This window comes from Gracilinanus agilis, chromosome 4 (assembly GCF_016433145.1).
Source record: "Gracilinanus agilis isolate LMUSP501 chromosome 4, AgileGrace, whole genome shotgun sequence".
NCBI lineage: Eukaryota > Metazoa > Chordata > Mammalia > Didelphimorphia > Didelphidae > Gracilinanus > Gracilinanus agilis.
The window spans coordinates 45570614-45593528 of record NC_058133.1 but is presented as its reverse complement, the minus strand read 5'-3'; positions in this window follow the sequence as shown (position 1 = coordinate 45593528).

The window sequence follows — 22915 nt, the reverse complement described above, 5'->3', positions numbered from 1 at the left end:
ATAGGCAATGCAGATTTCATAAAGGTCAAGGGCATCATGATGTCTCTAACCAGAAACACTTGCTCCCAGAGCAGGACGGCAGTCTGGGAGGTCTTCAAAGCAGAGAGTCCATGAGAGCCCTGGGTGCTAGGAGAGAGAATGCCACGCTGATGCTGATCAGCGGTCATGTGGCTGCCACTTGAACTAATGCTTTTCTGATTGCCTGCTGTGGGGAAATCAGTGGAAGTGCTAATGGACCTAATGAGCCAACATTCTCAGGGAAGAGATTGAAACCCCATCAGGTGAAATCATTTACAAGTAGAATGGGAAAAACACTTGGGATGAGAATGTAGGGAGCCATCCAGCCCAGCCCAAGTAATGGACAAGACCTCTCTAATTTCCTTAAGCTGTCGCATCCACAGGCTATTAAGCCAGCTTTCTAGCCTTGAAATACACTGAAATTAGAGCTGGAATGGACCTTAGAGATCATGTTAGTCCAATATCCTTATTTTGCAGATGAGGACATGGAAGCTCAAGGTCACAGAATGAGTTCATGATGGAACTGAGACTCGAACTTGAGTCTTGACTTCCAATGACTCTTTGTATTCTCAGAGTAAGTTACTTTGTGGACTTCTGGCATAAGGAATACCAGCAGGTATCTCCAGATCTTTCCCTAGAAATTAGAGTTCTGAAATGATAAAAATAACTGGAATTTTTGTAGAGCAAACCCCATCACCTACAATCCTCACAACAACCTTCTGAGAAGGGCAGCCAGTCAATTTTTCCACCAATTAAGATGCATTAATTAAACTTTAATATGCCAGGCATTTTACTAGGTACTAGGGATAAAATGCAAAATTAAAGTCTTAGCCTTTCAGTGATTACACTCTACTAAGAACTACAAGTATGATGACCTCCATTTTGCAAATGATAAAACTGAGACTCCAAATGGTTATAGGATTTTCCCAGGGTAATACAGCTACTAAGTTCCAAAGTTAAGACCTGAACACAAGACTCCCAATTCTAAGAAAAGGCCATTCTCTATTTTAAACTCTTAAATCTCAAATGAAAAAGTTGGGAGCAGCAAGGAAGGAAACACAAATATCATATTTCATATTTTTTCATATTTTCTAAAATAAACAAAGTTTAACAACTCCCATCACTTTCCTTGCAACAACTCACTGAGATAGGTTATATAAACAAGTATTAATTAATAGACCATTCTCATGAATATTTTATAAAGACATAGATATATGCATAGATTTTGAATGTTATTGATATTTTCTAGATCACTTTGGGGGGGTATTAACAATGCTCATGATTTTTCTTGTTCTCTTCTTGCTCTCCTTCAGTTATCTTGCAAAGTGATCCCTTATACTTTCAAAACTACGTCATCAACAGATAGATTTCCTCAAGGGGCAATGATATGGTCCATTTACTCTTCCAAATTTTGCCTTCTTCAGCTCTATTTCTCCTTCTTCCTATAGCATATTTGAGAGGCTGAAGTCCAAATATAGTGGTGCCTCAGTCATTCATTGATGGCAAAAATAGCTCTTGAGAAAGGTTAACAAATTTGTTCCAGTTTCCATGTTTGTGGTCCTGCCAGTTTCATCTCCAAAGGCTCTTGGGGATGATGTGATTCAGTTGGGTATCACACCAAGCTTTCAGTAGACTTATTTATGTTTCCAACACTTTTTGCTATTTTATGAGGTAATATGGCTCATGATCTTCCTCTGTCCTCCACCAAAGAGTTTTATAAACAAGTTTCTATTCTAGGCTGGTGTTGCCTTTGGCTGCTATAGCTCTCTCCTTGGCAGGGTGAACAAGTGTTTGTTGGCTTAGGAGGTTAAATCTAGAAAAGGAAGCATGATCAAAAGAACCTAGCACAGCTTCATTAAGAACAGGTTATTGCAGACATGAATTTTTTCCCTGACAGTTTCTGGTAGACCGCTATAGCTATAGTTTACCTAGATTTTGGAAAAATATTTGAGAAAGTCTCTCTCATGCCATCCTTGTGTAAAAGTTAAGTGTGGGATGATAGTACAAGTAGTTAGCTTTGGAACTGGCCAAATGATTGGGCTCAAAGAGTAATTTTTAATGCTTCAACATTGGAAGTTTTCTTGTAGAGGGTACCTGACATCTTTGCTTTGTCATCTACTGTTTAATATTTTTTCAGTGACTTAGAAGAAGGCAACCTAGGATAGCTAATACATCAGATTACAGAGCTTGAATCCAAAAAGCTTTTGTCATGCTAGAACACTGGGCTCACTTTTAATAAGGTGGAATATAATGGGACAAATATAAACTCATACCTGAATTTAAAAAATCAACTTCATAAATACAATATGGAGAAGGTGTGGTTATATAGAATTCGGAAACCAATCTGAGAGTTTTAGTGGATCTCAACCTCAAAGTGAGTCAATAATATTTATGATTTGGCAGCCAAAAAAAGCTAATGCAAACATTGGCTGCATAGAGGTCTAGTATTGAGGTCTAGGGACATCTAGTCCCACTGTATTTATCCTGTCTGACCTGATCAGAGTTACAATGTTGTGTTCAATTCTAGGTACAACATTTTAAGGATGATATTAGTAAGGTATCCAAAAAAAGGATGACCATTATGATAAAGGACTTCAAGAGAAAGCCATAAGAGAATCTCCTGAAGGAATCAAGGATATTTTGTCTAGAAAAAGAGAATATTTAGAGGAACATAATAATTGTCTTCAATTATTTTTAAGGTTATCATGGGGGAGCAGAATTAAATTTGTTTCTAGAAGAACCTCTGAACCCAGGTAGAAAAGATTAGCAATTGCCCAGAGTCCTGGATAACCTCCTTCCCTAACCCCCAAATTGGCCCTGTAGTTCTCAGCCTTATTCTCTTCATAAATATATAAGATTTACATATGACCTTATTTTGCAGAAGGAAGTTCTACCTCTATATTTTTCCCTTGCTGGTAGGTTCATATGTCATTCACTGTGGTCTCCTTTCCCTTGTCTTGTTCATTTGTAACCTGTCCAGGTATTATGAATTTATTCATGGGTCTACTCATTATATTTTCTGTGGATTTCCTTGGATAACTTTTCCTTAGACAATACTCAAGAATATGTCCTTGTGGGGATTAGAGATGAATCTTTGCAATGCCAGCTTTCTCATGAACCCCTTTCATGAATGCAAATGAGCTCACAGGGTCAACTGAATTGTTGTAGAGTTTGGTGACCAACTTGGTTCTATAGCATAACTTAGGGACATCCTTAACTCAAACAACTTCTGTAGTTCACTAGCTATTTAAATGAATGAATGAATGAGATTTATTAAGTACTTAATATGCATTAAGTGACAGAGATTCAAAAAGGAAAGGAAGACAAACCCTGTTCTCAAGATGCTCAAAATCTAATAGGAGATAGCCCTTAGAGAAGGTTTCAGTTGCAAGTTAGATGGAAAGACGTAACATAATGGCTTATTCTGTTCATGTTTATATCTTCAAGGGGTACTACTCCCTCTTGCCTCAGAAACTCAGATTTAAGTAACTGTCCATCTGAGATAAGAATTCAATTGTCAGTTCCCTTTTGGCTTAAACTATTTTGTCAAACTCGCTTATCAACGCCATGGTTGTCTGGCCAAGGCTTTGAGTCTTTCCATGTATGTATTGTAGATTTGTGAATTTGGACTTTCATCTCTTCAACCACATAGATATTCAAATGCAATGCCTAAAATTAATTTTATTCCTATTAGAAGCCCACCAATCCTGTGGAAGTGCCACTGCATGTCTGACTCCTCGGGAAGGCAATTGTATTTTCCACCTTTGATTATTCTCCTTGGTAAGGTATAACTTCCTGCCCCAATTCTTTCCTTCTTCCTCTCTACTCCTCTTTCCACACAGGTGTCCATCTCAAAGGCCCAGGAACTTGTCATCATAATCATTTTTGAGGCACTTGCTTTTTTTCATTTCCCATCTTGTGGCAAAAGTCAGTCAGTTGTAGCAACTGTTCATAGTATCTACTCACCATTAGTCTTTTTTCGAATTTGATATTGGTTTTAACCTTTGCTCTGAAGAATCTGTGGTCCTACTGCAAACAATTTACTCTGACATGACTTTCACACCAAATAATTAGTCATTTCTTGTCTATTAACATATAGTCAATTTCTCGTTTTAGTCATTAGATTCTGAATTTCTTCCTTCCCCATGACTGAGGTAGCAAAATGCTAAAGGGCATTTTTTAATTTTAATTTTTAATACTTATGTGTCTAAGAAATTCATTTTTAATTTTAATTTTTAATACTTATGTGTCTAAGAAATTCATCACCTAGCAATAAATCTATTATTGGTGACGAATTTATCTGTTCTTAGAGAGGTTGGTGCTTGGACAACAGATTCTGTCACTAAAAACTCTCCAGAGCATAGCTTTGGGGAATCTAGAGTTATTTTCCTAACACGATGAAGCATTGTAATAGAACATTATTAAGGCATTATCCCCATTTTAAAGATGTTAAAACTGAGTTTCAAAAAGTCTAAATGACTTAATTAAATTTACTTAATTAAAAAGGAGTAGAATAAATTAAAGGGAAAATAGTATATTAGAAATTCAGGAACCAAAAAAGAATGGTAGACAGTATCTGGGTAAAGAGTTCTTTCTGAGAAAGAAATAGATTCAATATTACCTTGGGAGTCTTCTATGCAACACTTAGACAAAAGGAAGAAATAAATGAGGATTTAATAAAATAGATCACAAACTTGGTATGGAGGCATGGTATAGTAAAATGGGAGACTTCAATTGTCTGGGTATTTATAAGAACTCTTTCTCTGTCCAAAGTAAAACAGCTAATGAGTTCTTTTCTTGCCTTAATTATAATTGCATGTTTGGGAAAGTAAGAAAAGTAAATAGGGGAAACATATTCTGGGCCTGATTCTGATGAGGAAGAATTCTTCGCTGAAGTAGAAATAATAACTAACCCAAGCAACAGATTAGATTCCTAGTTATTAGAATTCACAACAGAGGAGAAAAAAGGTATGTTAGGTACGATCTAATAAATATTGTAGTCATTTGGATTATAAATGATTCCAAGGAAGAATTGGTTAGATCTTGTGACCTAAAATTCTATGATCATTTGCCCATGATCATCTGCCCAAGGGACAGAAATGTGATGCAAACCCAGGTCTTTGAAAATCAGATAAAACATTCTTTCTATGACATTGTAGAAAGAGAAGATAACTAACTTAAAATGTCGGTTTTCACTAACCAAGAGCCACCATACAAGAAAAGACAGATTTAAGAGTTCATCCAAGGTGTTTGTCTGCCAGTGAAACTTCTTTGTTAAGAGGGCCAGATTATGACTATGGCTTACATTTTATAATTAAAGACAGCCTTATCATCATGAGCACTTGAATTATGAATTCAATTCAATTTAACAAATGGTTATTATATGCACAAGGGACTGTGCAAGATGCTGGGGAGAAAAAGAGAAAAATTAAGTAGTTCTTCTCCTCAAGGATACTGATCATACTATCTGAAGCACCCATCTATATGAATGGATAATGGAAGGAGGAGTCTTAGTCTGGAATTTTCCTAGAAGGATCAACTACTATATGGTTCCCATTTCAAAATGTCCAGGGAGTGGCCAACCTATGGAACTGCCTTCTCTTATGAATATTTTAATTAGATAAGTAGTTTTCTTGTGCAGTCATCAAGAATTAATACATTATGGAGGCAGCTAGTTGGCTCAGGGCATAGAGAGCCAGACCTAGAGACAGGAGGTCTTGAGTTCAAATTTTGGCCTCAGACGCTTCCTAGCTGTGTGACCCAGGAAAAGTCATTTAACTCCCATTGCCTAGCTCTTACCACTCTTCTGCCTTGGTACCAATAGACACTATTGATTCTAAGATAGAAGGAATGGGTTATTAAAAAAAAGAATTAATATGTTACTAGTGTCTAGGAGTAAGAATGGTACAATGGAAAGAATGCCAAAGTTGGAGGCACAGGACCTGAATTTGAATCCCAAATCTTCCATTTATTACCTTAGAGATCCTGGGCAAATTTCTAAACTTCTGTGGGCCTCAGTGTCTCCATGTGTTAAATGACGGAATTGGACTAGATGACATAAGAAAAAAAAGTTGTTTGCTAACACCTCTCCATCCTCTACCCAAAAAAGTCTCTCCTTGCCACATACCAATCATCCATCTATCACCCTGGAAGATGGGTTCCTGAAATTCCTAGTTGGAAATGAGAAGACATTTTCTCATGTAAATAATTAAGGTTATGGGAAGTTAGTGCCTCAATGGATAGAGAGCCAGGTCTGAAGAGAGGAAGCACTGGGTTCAAATTTGGCCTCAGATGTTGCCTAGCTGTATAACCCTGGACAAATCACTAACCTCCAATTGCCTAGCCCTTACTGAATTTCTGCCTCAGAACCAGTACTCAGTATCAATTCTAAGAAGATAGGTACTTAGAAAAAGAAAAAATTAAGATTTAATAGCTTAAAGTTGAAATAAGATTATATACCTAATATTTATTATGAGCTAAGTATAGTGGGATAGGATCTAGATAGATAGATTTTGGAGTCTCCTGCATAGTGGATAATTAAACCCATGGGAGTTGATGAGGTCAGCAAGAGAGATTACAGAGGGAAAATGAGAGTGAAAAGAAGAGAGCCTAGAAGAGAACCCACACTCATTAGTTAAGATGCTCATGGTGATTCAGCAAAGGAAGTAGAGAGGGATCAATCCTAGAATCAGGAGAATCAGAGTAAGAAAGAGAGCTCAATGTCTTACAAAATGAGAGAGAAGAGGGTAATCAGGAAGAGAGGCTGGTCAATAGCATCCAAAACTACAGGAGATCAAATAGTACCAGGACTAAGAAAATACATAAATGACATTTTTCATTAGTTGTCATGGGAGGAAAAAAATCACTTTATGACCAAACTTCTGGAGATAAGCTTTATTCTACTTAGACTGGTTCTTGAGTCCTTCACTAAGACCATATTGTTGGAATCCTTTACGATATCTTAATTCCACTGGAACAGTGATGAAGAATGTTACCTACCTCCTGACATGGAAGTGATGGAAAAAGGTTTTGTCCTAGATTTTGGAACTATATGTGACTTCATGGCAAGCTAGGTTCAATGGGAGCCTATAGTTGGCTATAATCCATTGGCATTCTTCTTTCAGAAAGAATTGTGTCTCCTATGTGTATTTTAGAGTTTCTGCTGTAGGATTCCATTTTTAATGCATAAGAATTCTTTTAGATCAGGTTGTATGTTGGTCCTCAGTTAGAAATTGTCCCAATAATTCAGAGACCTGTTAGTCCTCGATTTGTTCTATTCACCAAAATTGTATGTTTATTCAGTAGGGATGTGATCCGCCGGGAACTCTATTCCCTGTTACTGAAAAGGTTGTCTCAGTGGACAGAGTGTTGGTCTTTAACAGGTTTGGGATTTGCAGTCTCATTAAAAGGTTCTTGGTGAAGAAACTCACGTGGACTGTGTCTCCTCCAATATCCATGCACTGCAGTGCTCATTACAGATTATTGGTGGAGAAAACTGGGCAGTTTTCTCTAAACAATACTGAAAGCTTTTTGACTTTAACATTGAATTGAACCTAATTTATGGCATCTGCTAGAACCAGTGCTCTGCTGTCAATCTTTTAGAAACCAGGGTCACCTCCATTCTATGATAAAAGAGGAGGACTTTAGCGGAAGTTTCTACATTTGTACTGAGGAAGATAAGTTGTTTCCCACCCCCTCCTCCCAGCCCTCTTTGCTTTAATAGTGGTGCAGAAAAGAGCCCTGGACTGGACCTGGATTCTGATGACTTGGGATTTATTATATATATATACATATATATAGTTATAATATATTAATTATAATAGATGTGTTATTTAGTACCTGAGTGACTTTAAACATATATATGTTATATATGTTATAATATATTTATTATAACAGATTTGTTACTTAGTACCTGGGTGACTTTAAACAAGTCATTCATAAAGAGAAAGGGTTGGTGTAAACAGACTCCAAGGCCCTTTCCAGCTCTAAAGTCTATGGTCCTTTGGATTCCACAATCACAGGATCTTAAGAGTAGGAATTTCAGATGTTAATTTAACCCAAACATGAAAGAAATCTTCTCCACAATAAATCTAAGAGGTCACCTAAAAGCCCATTTTGTTGAGTTCTAGTTATTGCCTATCAAAGAAAACCATTCCTCTTGTGTATATTTCTAATTATTCCCTTCTAATTTCCTTTAAGCCCAAGTCTGTGCCTTCTAGCCATTGTTCCTAGTTCTGCCATGTGGGAACAAGAAAGAGCAAGACTAAACCAATTTCCATGTGTCTAAAGACCATCCATCACATCTCCCTTTCCCTCATTCATGTGGCATGATCCTCATATCCTTTGCCATCCTGATAGCCCTAATCTAGATGATCTGTCCAATCATTTCCATAAGCATTTATTAAGCCTACTTAATATGTGCCAATTGGAGATAATCTTAAAGGGAATAATTTTAAGGAGAACTGGGAAAGGTGGGACTTTAGCTTAATCTTGAAGGAAACCAATGAAATACACAGGACTGAATATAACATTCCAGATATTATCTGACTGGGAGGAAGTGTAGAGAAACTTCTTTCTTCACAATTACATTGAGATCACACAATCATACAATGTCAGCTTCAGAAGGGACTTCAGCGACCCCTTTGCCACCCGACTCTGAATCTCTTCCACACCATACTCCAATAAGTGGTTCCTTGTCACTGAGTGTGGATCAGGGGGAATGATTCCTGCATTTATAGGAATTGGAGCAGATCCTATAATGCCTAAGTGAGGAGGAGCAGCAGAATTCTTAATCAATGATGAAATTATAGGATGTGAGGGAGCAGCTGGGTAGCTCAGTGAATTGAGAGCCAAGCCTAGAGATGGGAGGTCCTAGGTTCAAATCTGACTTCAGACATTTCCTAGCTGTTTGACCCTGGGCAAGTCACTTGACCCCCATTGCCTAGCCCTTACCACTCTTCTGCCTTGGAGCCAATATGCGGTATTGACTCCAAGAAGGAAGGTAAGGGTTTAGTGTTTAAAAAGAAAACAAAAGAAATAAAAGAAAATAAAAAGAAATTTCAGGATGTGACCCTCTGTTTGAGAAACATCTGAGGGAAACCTCCAACACTCCAACTCTTCCTTTAACTTGTTCCTACCATTGACTTTGTCTTCCTCCATCCAGAGATGGGCTGACTGTGTATACTTCTCTACTATGCTAGCCACAAACATTTGGGAGGATTGAGGTCCAGGTGCTAAAGTTACTCTTAGGAAACATTCAAATCTGCTATAAGGTTGGTGGTTATGGTGATTTATTTTTAAGGGAAAAGAAGGAAGCACCACGCACATATTAAATTTATGAAAATCATCCATCTGCAAAGGGAAATGGTCATATTTTTGCTATAAAACAGGGGAAAAAATTGTTCACAGCAGCCAAACCCAGTATGGGAAGGGATAATCTGATTTCTGGGAAAATATAGCTTCTTAGTAAGTGTCAATGTACTGATAAGGGAACAGATGTTAAACAGTTAGCATGCTCTACTGAGGCTGCATAAACATGGTTGGGACCAAGAGAGTTACATGGCATGCTTTTGATTGTATATTTAGGAAAAGGATATATTTTTCTTTCTTTTTCCCTAGATCAGGCATAAACTTTCCACATTCTAGGGTTAATCCAAAGAGGCTCACTCTCTGCTTTGAAGCCATTTGTAAGAGAAGGACCCCTTCCACCCACTTCAGTTGATGTTGCTATAGAAAATAGTCACTCATGCTGAGGTTTTAATGTATAAATAAGATGCTTTTAGATCCGGATCCCTTTCTGAAGTACAAACACTTTTCTGATTGGTTCAAGAATCAACTAGTGCAAATTGGGGAGCAAGCAGGTTTACCACACCTCTTGGGGCCTTAAATGTCTGGATCTGGGCAAATTTCCCAATTTGAGTGCTGGAAGTATTTGTGAAAGAGACTCCTGTGCTTGTGTCAGAGGATAACAAAGGATGGGAAAGATGTTCTGCCTACATATACACCCCGTTGACCAGGCCATCAGAGCAACTAAGACTAATTGAAGCCGAATATCCAAAGGGATTCAAAGGCACACAATTCCAGAGAAATATAGCTATAGAGAGACAACCACTCAAGAGAAGAAGTGCCTCCTAGGAGTATGACACATGGCTCATTGAGAAGCAGACTGTGGAGAGGATGAGACCTTGGAAAAAGCTGGAGAACTCAACAAAGAAAGGAAAGACCTTCAGGTACGGTAGCATTAAGAGCTGTAAACTGACTTCACAATGCCTGTAAACTACCCATGTACCTCAGTGCTACTGTACTCAAATTTGGTGCCCTCATTTTCCCTTGACAGTGTGCATACATATGGAAGAATGTTTCCTAGGTTTATGGTGGAAATGCTTTGTAACTATTGCTTTTGCTATATCATTTGAGTAAGTGCTTTTGCCGAGCTAATTAACTGTATGGACATGACTGTTCATGAGTCGCATACCAGTGAGGGCTCATGAGTTATAGTGTTGGAAGTATAACCCCAGAAGATGACCCTTAGAGCCTGAGGTAGTCACCCATCATGATACCCAACCTTCAAAACTGTGAGCACAAGTTGAGAGGTGCCCATCAAAAGTCTTTTATTTAACACTTTTAAAACCCAAATCCACCTCCCCTTCTTCTTGTCTCAAACATTTGTGCCTATAGATTTATGTAATCATCCTATTCTTGTCTTTTAGGCTTACCTAATGTTATCTCTTATAACTGGAATGCTCTTTTCTCCCACTACTCATCCTCAATCTACCCATCTCAATCAATTAATCAATAAACATTTTTTTTATGCACTGAGAATAAAAAAAAATCAAGACAGTCCCTGCTTTCAAGGAGCATATGATCTAGTGGTTCTAATGCTCTCCTGCCTAAGTTTGCCAAAATATTTTGGTTGACTTCTTTCTCTCTTTCTTTCTCTGTCTCTTATCACTATCCTTCTCTCATTCACACATTTAGAGCTAGAGGAGATCTTACATGGCTTCTGGTCCAAAATCCTCTTTTTATAGATGAGGAAATTAAATGACTTACCTAAGCCACATAGAAAGTAAGTGGCAAGACTGGGAATTGATCCAAGGAGTCTTCTGACTTTTGCTCCTATACTCCTTTTGCTCTGTGTGTGTGTGTGTGTGTGTGTGTGTGTGTGTGTGTGTGTGTGTGTGTGAAGGGAGACACCAATTACAGTCATCCTTCACTATGTTGAGATTCACTTATCCTGACTTCACTGTATCCTGGTTTGTTTTTGTTGTTGTTGTTGTTGTTGTTGTTGTTTTGTTTTTAAATCTAATTCTGCATCATGGAGTTTTCTCTATATTGTGGGATTTTGTGGATGAATATGGTATTGTACATAATGGAAATGCAGCACGCCTGTACCGCTTGTGCAAGTTTGCCAACATGAGATTGTGCACGACACTCTATTGGCTGATGGATTTGAAGGTGACCAACCACAGTGCTGTGTTTGGCATCCTGGGCTCTGATTGGCTCAGTGTTTATAAGAATGTTCATAAAAAAAGTTAATAATAGTGTGGAAAAGGTTTTTAGGAGAGTTGGTAGGATTTATAAAGCCTTAAAATGTATATAAATAATAAAATATAATGCCACTATTTCACATATTTCCACCTATTTCAGGGGTCTCTGGAACGCAACTCCCCGAGAGGTGAGGGATCACTGTATATGTTATCAAGTCCATATGGCCCATCTAGATTTTCAAGGATTCAGTAATCTAGTTTTTGCTGAAAGACTCCTTGTGAAGGAGAACCAACTCCATGCAGCCCTTTTGGAGACCTCTAATCAGGGGTAGTTTGTTTTTTTTTTTAAACCCATATCATCCATCTTGGAATCAGTACTCTGTATTGGTTCCAAGGAAGAAGAGTGGTAAGAGCTAGGCAATGGGGTTTAAGTGACTTGCCCAGGGTCACACTGTTAGGAAATGTTTGAGGTCAGATTTGAACCAGGACCTCCCATCTCTGGGCTTGACTCTCAATCCACTGAGCCACCTAGCTGGCCCCATCAGTTTTTCTTAACAACAAGCTTAAAATTGCTTCTTTGCTTCTTCTATCCATCGCTTCTAGTTGTGTTCTCTTGCCAAGAACAATGTTAAGTCCCTTTGTCCTTCTAGATGAAAGGATTTTAAATACCTGAAGATAACTAACAATCTTTTTTTCTCCAGACCAAACATACCCTTCTCCTTCAATTATTCCCATATGGTATGGATTCAAGGTCCTTCACCACCCAGTTGACCTTTCTGTTTCCATTCTGGGTCCATGAAGGATGAGAAATGGGGTTCTTTCCTCATCAGCCCTGCATTACATTATAACGGACTCTCATCATTTTTATTTAGACTATCATGCCATTATGATTTCTATCATCATTATAATTTGAAACCAATCTCCAGAGGTTTACTAGAGACCCACAAACATTTTAGGGGGAAAAAAGAGTTTATGTAAAAGCATCAGCCCTTAAAACTTTGTGCCAATTCTTTGTATTTTCTCCATCTTCCCTAGAAAGTCATCTCCCCACTCCACAACTATTTATTTGGTGAGCATCTACTATATGCAAGGCAATGTGCTGTGTGATTTCGAAGATATAAACAAGAAAAAGACCGAGTCCCTTTCATTAGTTAGCTCCCAGCCCAGCAGGGGAGATAAGGCATGTCCACAAACAACTGCAATAAAAGGCATGATTCAAAAGTTTGATAAGCAAGGTGCACAGTCCCAGGGAAGCTCAAAAAGGCAGATGCTGAAAGACACTATTGACAGCTTATCTGCTAGAGATCTAATTTGGTCATGACTGAACTAGTGAATACTTTGTTGTGCCCCAGCTGGTTAGTGGAGTGCCCATGGCGACAGTCAGACAGGGGGAAAGGTCTCAGCATGGGGGTACTCGAGGAGTGTGACCAGACTAAAGAAACAGCTTTCTGTATGGCTGGACTTGATATTTGTTCATTTCAACTGGTCTTGTTCCTGGAGGGAAAACCTGATTGAGAGGGTCAACTATGGAAATCCAGGGCTGGAAGGAAAAAAAGGAAGAAAAAGAGAAAGAAAAAATATTTAGCACCTAGTAATAATCAATTCAATCTCCATCTAAGACCAGAGAATGGGCAGACATATTTTGACTTCTCTTTTCCCGGGGAGAACATCGAAAGATGAGAGGAATTAGAGCATTTGGGGAACAAGAGATTCTGGGCCAAAAAGTACAAGAAAGAAGAGTTGTATGAATGCCAGCCTGAAAGACAGAGTTGGGAATAAAACTGGAGAATATAAGCAGGGCCTTTTCCTTAGATAAAGACATCTCGCTGGTGTTTTCTGCTGCCACTGACAACTCCCTCAGAGTTTTTCCTTGAGTCAATATGGCTCTGTGGTTGGCTTGAGCCCATGAAAAATGTAGGTTCCTGATCCAGGCGTCCAAATGGTTCACTGGAAAGGTAAAATATACTTCCATTACCTCTGATATGAAGGCTTGTATGAATGGATGGTTAGAGTTATATATTAAAGCTCAAATTCCCTACTCAAAAAAAGTTATTTGGTAGGTTGGTATGTTTGAGCTTTTTAAAAACAATCCTGGAGGCAGCTGGGGAGCTCAGTGGATTGAGAGCCAGGGCTAGAGACGGGAGGTCCTAGGTTCAAATCTGGCCTCAGACACTTCCCAGCTGTGTGACCCTGGGCAAGTCACTTGACCCCCATTGCCTAGCCCTTACCACTCTTCTGCCTTGGAGCCAATGCACAGTATTGACTCCAAGACAGAAGGTAAGGGTTAAAAAAACAAAAAAAACAACAATCCTATATCTTGAGACGACCCCATCTTCAGGAGAAAGGTATGTAGGGATGATTGATTAACTGGGATGCAATTTGCCACAATGGGCTATTTATTGTCAGTGCCTGAAAGATCCCAAGGTTTACAAGAGTAGTCCTGCTGAGGAATTTGGAGAGGGTCTTCTGAGTAGTTCTGGGAGAAAACTCTAGTGTCCCCAGAAAATTGCAGGGCTGGTAACTGGTGCTTTGAATAAGGCAATATATTCTGTCTTTTCAACCTGGAAGTTCCCTTAGGATTCCCTGGGGCCTTTTTTATTCTGGAACATGCCTCTGTCCCCTATTACACCCTTCACCCTCTGGTGAGTTCCTTCTAGAATCATCCTTCATTTCTCTCCCGACTCTGATTCTGATTCTCCAGCCTTTACTCCCATCCCCCTGCATGGATGTTCTTTCACCCTGTCCCATTCCTCTTATGTGTTATCATTCCCCATTAGAAAGAATTCAGCTCCTTGAAGACGGAGACTTTCCTTTCAACTTGTATTTGTTTCCCCAATATGGAACCCAGTCCCAGGCTTGTAGTAAGCTCTTAATAAACTTTTCTTGACTTGACATACAGATTTTCTCCTTCAGTGTTAACAGGAACAAAGTTTACATCCTACACCAGTCCCCTTAGGTCTCCTATACATATTACACAAGCTTAGGGGAAAGCTCAGTGGGAAAATCTTACAGCTGGTGCATGGCGAAGAAAGCATTGTAGCAGCTGGGGACTGATGAAAATGCCAGAGGTATTTTTTAGCTGGGTTGTTTGGTCAAATGCTAAGAAGACAACTGCATAGAGAAAAACACATTTAGCACTTTGTGGCAGATGGTGCTGGCCCAGCAACAGAAGCCCCCTAAAAAACAGCGAGCTCTGAGGTTGCCAGCTGTTTTAGGTTGATTAATTCATGCATTCCTTAAGTCAGACCAGAAAACAAAGCACTCATCCTGGAAGGAAAATGAATCAATCAGAGGTTTAAATAATTCTGAGTGACCTTCTCTCCTCCTCAGTGTTGTTACGTGCCCCAATCCAGAAGAATCCGATCGAGCAGGCATTTATTAAATACCTTCTGTGGCCAGCACACGATGCTATGCACTGAGAACTCAGGGGGAGATGCAAAACAGTCCTTGCCCTCAGGGAGCTGTCCACCACCAACCATCATTATCAAGGTAGTTCAGTGGGATAGAAGGCTGGACCTAGAAGGAAGAAGTTCTGAATCAGAATCCTGCCTTAGACAGTTGTTAACTGTGCTACCCTTGGCAAGTCATTTTATCTTTGCCTCAGTTTCTCCATCTTAAAATGGAGGGAACAGTAGCACCCTCATCCCAGGGTTGTCATTAAAATAATCAAGAATAATAAGAATGAACATTTTATAAAACCTACTATGTGCCAGGCACTGAGCTAAGTGCTTTATGCTATTATCTCACCTGGCACATAAAACACCTTTCATTCATTCATTCATTCATTCATTCAATCATTCATCAATCAATCAATCAGTCAATCAATTAATTTGTTTGCTTGTTTTTTTATTCATTCATTCATTCATTCATTCATTTGTTGTTTATTTATTTAGTTTAAAAACCCTTACCTTCTTAGAATCAATACTGTATTTTTGGTTCTAAGGCAGAAGAGCAGTAAGGGCTAGGCAATGATGGGGTTAAATGACTTGCCCAGGGTCACACAGCTAGGAAATATCTGAGACTAGATTCAAACCTAGGACTTCCCATCTCTAGGCCTGGCTCTCAATCAACTGAGCCACCCAGCTAACCCCCATAAGACACATTTTAAACTTTAAAGCACTATATAAATGCAGGTAACAATTATTACTACCTAAAAATTGGAAACTCGGAGTGAACTTAGCTGGTACCATCTAAGTAGGCAGCTCTTGGCTGCATCTGGCTTTAGCTTTCCTCATTACTTCTTCCTCCAGCATCTGTACAGGTGGTATATGGGCTCTAGGACAGAAGGATAAGCATAGTATATTTCCTATTCTAGAATGTAAACAGCTATTCTAGTCTAGACCATGAGAACTGATTTTGTTTTCAGGGGTTTTTGTTTCTGTTTTTCTGCTACCACAAAGTGCGCCATCATGAATATATTGTTATAGATGGGTCCTCTTTTCCTGTAATTCATCTCCAGGTGCAGAGCTAGATCAAAGGGTGTGAACATATTAGTGGCTTTTCCTGAACAATTCCACATTGATCGAACTAGTTAATAGCTCCATAAGCAGTGTGTTATTGTGCCTATCTGTCCTCTCATAGTGGCTGTTGTTCTTTTAACATCTTTGTTGGCCAATTTAATGACTGTAAGGTGAAATCACAGAGTACTGTTAATTTGTATTTCTCTTGTTGGTGATTTAGTACATTCTTTTTATACAATTGTTGATTAATTGTGACTCTTCTTTTGAAAACTTTTATATCTTTTGACCACTGTTCTATGGGCTCTTGGTTTCATGTATTTCCATCAGTTCTCTCCAGCTCGGACATCAGACTTTTGTTAGACATGTTTGATGGGAAGATTTTTCCCCTTCATCTATCTCTTATTTTGGCTCCCTTGATTTGGTCTGTGCAAAACTTTTAATTTTATGTGATTGAAACAGTTGGTTTTGTCTCTTATGATCAAGAATATACTCTACTTGTCTAATAATTCTCCATCTAGTCAAAAGCACACTCTTCTATTCTCTTCCATTTTTATGACCTTTTATATTTAAGTTGTGCATTTATTGGATCTCACTTGGACATGTGATATAAGACGTAGATTTATTTAACCCTATTTTCTGCCAAATTATTATTATAATCATTTTTCAAAAAACACCATACTACAGATTGAATGTAATCGGACTTCCCTTTGATCATTCCAAAGGCACTTCGGGACGCCATAGTGTCTCTTGTTCATGATAATGACCATCAATTATCTCTGGGCTGGCAAAGCACCAAAATGTTGGTTAATAGAGATTTCTGTTTTATAGCATTCTTGATAAAACACTGCACTGCTTCAGCTATAGACTGAACTTTTCTTTTTCAATCTGGCTTGTATGAAACTTGACTGCAGCCTATATATAATTGCACTCCTAGGAAGAGAATGACAGTGCAAGTGATGAAGACAAAGAGAAGAGTCATGATTAAAATGAATTGCAGAAATGCATCATGGTATCATGGAATGAGCCCTGCATTAGGAATTACAAGACATGTCTATGATGTGTGACCTTGGATAAGTTATTTAACTCTCTGATACTCAGTTTATTTGTCTGTAAAATAACTCCCCATCTCTGATATTATGAATAAAACACTTATTTTAATTGAAAAAAATGCAAAAAAAAAGAGCTCTCCCAGTTAACATATTTTCTTTATATGGTAAATATACATAGTTAATGACACTTGCATAAATGAGTAATTATAAGTGCAGTCCCTTGTTTTCTATATCTTTCCACCCCAATTTTCTCTTTTCATATTCATATTCTAGGATTATTTTCTCTCTTTCATGTTGCTTTAATCTCTCCCTTTTCACTGAATCCTTCTTTTATGTCTACAAATATATCCAAATTCTCCAGTTTTTAAAAAGCCTCCATTTCACATTCAGCCACTGTACCATTTCTTTCTTCCACTTCATGGTCAAACTTATTGAAGAAGGCGTCTACTCCCAAAGTCACTATTTTCTCATCACTCACTCACAAGAACTAAGATCTTGTGGGGATGTACTCCAGAAGTCATCAAGTCCAATTCATAACAGACCAAGAATCCTTTCTATAATATCTCCCCTCCCCACAAAGTGGTCATCTGGCTTCTGTTAGAAAACTTCCAAGAAGAAGAAACTCAATACCGCCAAAGACAGCCCATTCTACTTTGAGATAGCATAGCATGGTTGATAGAACCAACTTTGGAGTCAGGAAGATCTATGTTCAAACCCTACCTCTGATACCTTCTTGTTTATAAGACTGGGCAAATTATTTAACATCTCTGTGCCTCCAAGCAATTCTTGAAGACTGTAAGTTGGAAAGCAGGTGCCAGTCTGCATTGATAAAAGGAGTTTTCTCACCAAGAGTTCCCTAAAGCAATGAAATCACAGGTATGAACTGAAAAATAATTGTTAGGAAGTTTTTCCTGACTTCAAGCCAAAATCTGCTTCTCTTCATCTCCTAGCCATTTCCCCTAGTTCTTCTCTCAGGGGCCAAGCAGAAAAGTCTATTCTTCTACCACATGACATTTCCTTTAAATATTTGAATACAGCTATCACATCTCCATTGAGTTTTCTCTTTTCTAAGTTAAATATCCCCAGTTCCTTCCGGATCCCCCCATGGAATCACCTTGCTGCCCTTCACTATCCTGATTGTTTGCATCTACATCATCTCAAGGCTACCTAGGGACCCCTTCTCAGGATAATGTGGGCGGGTTTTTTTTTAATGTCAATATATGGTTTTCTTTTTTTTCTTCCCCTTCTTCTTTTGTTTTTGACTGAGAAACCAACTCTTTATTATATAGGAAAACTTGTAAGTATTCTGGTGAAAAAATATATCACATGTCATCATCCTATACCTTATAACAAAATATAGTCCAAATTGATCAAAGAAATCATTATTAGGGGAAGGAAGGTAGCACAGTGGATAGAGTGACAGACCTGGAGTTTTGAGGACTTGTTCAAATCTGGACCGGGAAACTTCCCAGCTATTTGACCCAGGGTAAATCACTTAACTCCAAATGCCTAGCACTTACCATCCTTTTGCCTTAGAAATAATACTTAATGGATACTATTAAAAGACAGAAGGTAAGGATTTTTTAAAAAAAAGGCTTTAAAAGGCCACAATATTATAAATTTTGAGTAAAATCAATGGTGATAGTTTTCACAATTATAAATAACCATGCAAAGGATAGAGGAAATGGCAAAAGGAACAAAAAAATTGTAATTTTATAAACTTTAAAAGTTTCTAAATACAACCAATTTCTGCTAAGGAAAAGATATATGGAGTAAGAAAATTCTTTGTGTAGAGTAGAATAATGTTTTTAAACACATAAAATGAAATATATAAAATTACAAAGGAAACAAAAGGTTAGTAAGAATAAAGATGTAATTTTCCCCTTCATTTGTTTTCATTAATCCTAGTAGCTTCTTGGCTTGTCCTTCATAATCTGTCTTGACAAGCTGGTGAGATATAAACTTATCATTAACAAAGGAGTTTATAAGCAGAGTCTCTCTTCAATTAAAACTATCGATGGGCACCACCCCTTCCCTCGGATCCCAGGTTAAAATCATTGACCTAAGGTATGGCCACTCCTAAGTATGACCGATGTAGGCTAGAGATAGGTTTGATGAGAGTCAGAGATATAAAGGAATAGATATAATGGGATGTTCAGAGGGGGCAGAGGGAGGAGTGGAGGTAGTGAAACAAGTACTAAAAATATTGAGGAAGAGGAAAAGTGACCCGAAGACTCATGGTCAAAAGCAACAAGTCTCATCAGAATGTGGTGGACTTTGCTATCATTCAGCAATCTTCTTCCCTGAGTTCTGTTCTTCCTTTCTCCCCTATAGTCTTCACTCCTCCCATCTCTCAGTGCTATACACTTCCCTTTGCCAATATAGACCCAGAAACACACACACACACACACACACACACACACACACACACACACACACACACACCCCTCTTCCCACTGCTCATACTATGGTCTCACTTAAGTTGTATAGTTGATTGGGTAGCAGTGGGGATGGGTTGCTAAGGGATACTGTGGAGTCTCTTTCCCTGGAGATCTACAAAGCTAAGAGACACATCTAACTGAATGTGAGTTTAAATTGAGCTTTACTTTGAGGCAAGAGGAACTACTTAAATTCTATAGGTCCTATACACCATAGGGATCCTAGTATGTTCAATCAGGCAGCCCTCATCATTATCAGCTCTGGGCCCATTCTTGAAGTATTTCCACCTTGATGAGAATTGGTAGACCTTCCACTCTTCCAACAAACTCTTTGAGAGCTCCATATCACCTTGGCATTTCAGTGAGATTTTTTTCTACTAGATCAGGGATTCTTAATCTTTTCATGTGTTAGGGACCCATTGGCAGCAGTCTGGTAAAACCTATGTCTTAGAATAGTGTTATTAAATGCAAAAAATAAAATACAGAGGATTATAAAAGAAATACATTATATTAAAATATAATTATCAAAATATTAAAAATAAACAAGGTCACACACACCAGATTAAGAATCTTTCTATTAAAGGTTCAGTCGTAGATCCATCATTCATGGAGAAGTCTAGCTAGTTTCAGAGTCTTCAGGGTAACAGATTCTTTTTTACTACAACAAACCCTCAAAGACTATCTAACAACTCTGCCGAGAGGGCAAGACCAGAGTCTGTGAAGTTTCTTCATCAACAAAATCACAGGTTCTGGAAAGATGGAAGTGAACATTTCTTCTATTAAGCCTTAATCTATTTCTTATTATTCGCTGACAGAGATACAATTTTGTGTTTCCATGTCCCAATGCCTTAGTGATGAACACAATTAAAGCATGTTGAAATAATGAAAAAGGAAAGAAAGTTAGATCAAAGGAGGCTCATCAACTTGAAACCTGAAAGAGAATGGACTTCTCTCTTAATGAGAGTGTTTCCTAATGATTTGCATAGGCGATGAAGTAACATCACCAGTTCCATTCTCTGTGTCATCTAGCTCAGTGGCCAATTAGGACTAGTCACTTCTTTGTTAACGTCAATTTCTCTCCTGATAGATAAAAATGGGATGAGATTCATTATTTCACTCTTTGCAAACAAAGTAAAAAATAACTATCTGTTGGCATGTTATTTGATCATTTATCTTTTTTTCATTCATAGAACAAATATTAGCATCCTCTATGTACAAAGTCCTTCCCCTACTTACAGTTTAGGAACAAAAAATAATTGAAGGTCAGGGCAACTATGACAGGTACCTTATAAGGACATTTGTTTGGAGTGACGGTTCTTTTTTTAAATTTATTTTTATTTTATTGAGTAATTATGAAAAATTTTCCATGGTTACATGATTCATATTCTTTCCCTCTCTTCCTCTCTCCCCCCTTTCATAGCCAATGTACAATTCCACTGGGCTTTACATGTGTTATTGATCAAGACCTATTTCCATATTATTGATATTTGCACTAGGTGATTGTTTACAGTCTACATCCCCAATCATATCCCCATTGATCCATGTGCTCAAGCAGTTGTTTTTCTTCTGTGTTTCTGCTCCTACAGTTCTTTCTCTGAATGTGGATAGCTTTCTTTCTCATAAGTCCCTCAGAAATGTTTTGGATCATTGCATTGCTGCTAGTAGAGAAGTCCATTATATTCTATTGTACCACAGTGTATCAGTCTCTGTGTATGAGGTTCTCCTGGTTCTGCTCCTTTCACTCTGCATCAATTCCTGAAGGTTGTTCCAGTTCACATAGAATTCCTCCAGTTCATTATTCCTTTTAGAACAATAGTATTCCATCAATCACCAACAGATACCATAATTTGTTTAGTCATTCTTGGAGTGAGGGTTTTTAAGAGCTTCAAAGAGTCAGGATTAGGATCTTCAATCAATAGCTAGAAGGGTCCTCAGAGACCACCTAGTCACACTCTCTCATTTTACAGATGAGGAAGCTGAAGTACAGAGAAGCTAAGTGACTTGCTCAAGGTCATCAAGATAGTGGCACAGTTAGGATATGAACCTAGGTCATCTGGGTTGATCTCTCACTTTCTTTCTACTTCACTATCCTCCAGGTAAGCTCCATAATGGCAAGGAATAGCTTTCCATTTATCTTGGAGTCCCCAGTACCTAGAGAACAAGGTAAGTACTTAATATATGCTTGTTAGACTAGACTGGAAGAGGTAGGAGTTTGCTAGACGTATGATAGGTATATTTGGCACCATTTGACTATAGCTCCCATCTCTAGTGGTCCAATGTTGAAAGAACTTCATTAGTTTTCTCAAGTACAAGGATAGAAGAGATTGGGGCAGGCATGTAGATCTGTAAATACCTGTTGAATGGGTTCCATGAGGTCTCACTGACGTCCCATTCAGTATCACTTCTATTTTCTCACTCTAAGTTGTCTATAGATAATGATTTCATAGTCTGAAGACTTAAGAACACTGACTCTAGGGTCAGAGGACCTAAGTTCAAATCCAGCCTCTGACACTTATTACCTATATGACAGTTCCTTCATCTGTAAAACAAGGGGATTGGACTAAATAACCTTGGTGATCCCTTCCCCTTCTAAATCTATGATCATCTGATTCCTTAGATTGTACGAAAAAAAAAGTAAATAATAGTTAATATTTATATAGCATTTATTATATGCTAAGTTCTATGCTAAGTATTTTATAATTATTATATCATTTGATTTTTACAAAAACCCTGAGAGGTAGATGCTATTATTGTTTAGTCGTTTTAGTCATGTCTGACTCTTCATGACCTCATTTGGAACTTTTTTGGCAAAGATCTTGAAGTTGTTTGCCATTTCCTTTCCAGCTAATTTTACAGATTAGGAAACTGAGGCAGTCAGGGTGAAATGATTTGCCTAGGGTTACACAACTAATAAGTGCCAGAGACCAGATTTGAACTCATTTAGGTGAGTCTTCCTGACTCTAGGCCTGGCACTCAATCCACTACACCATCATTGATTCCCAAAGTGGGTGCTACCGCCCCCTGGTGGGTGCTGTAGTGATCCAGGAAGGAGGTGATGGCCACAGGTGCATTTATCTTTCCTATTAATTGTTATTAAAATTTTAAAAATTAATTTCCAGGGGGCTAAGTAATATTTTTTTCTGGAAAGGGCGTGGTAGGCCAAAAACGTTTGGGAACCACTGGCTGCTCCAGGAGCTATTATTACTCCTATTTTACAAATTAGGAAATTCTGTGCTTGGTTTCTGATCAGGTTTTGTTTTTAAGGCCCCACTCCTGGACAAGGTCTTGACCTTAAGAAAACTGAGGTCTGAACAGGACAAATTTGAAAGTAAAATGTGGAATTTATTTTATTCTTTTTTTTAAAGCAAGTAGTATCAAATGAAAATTCATAGCTTTATATGCTATCACATTTTTAGATCTTTGCATATTGAAATTTTCTTTTTTTGGATATTTATGTTCAGAAT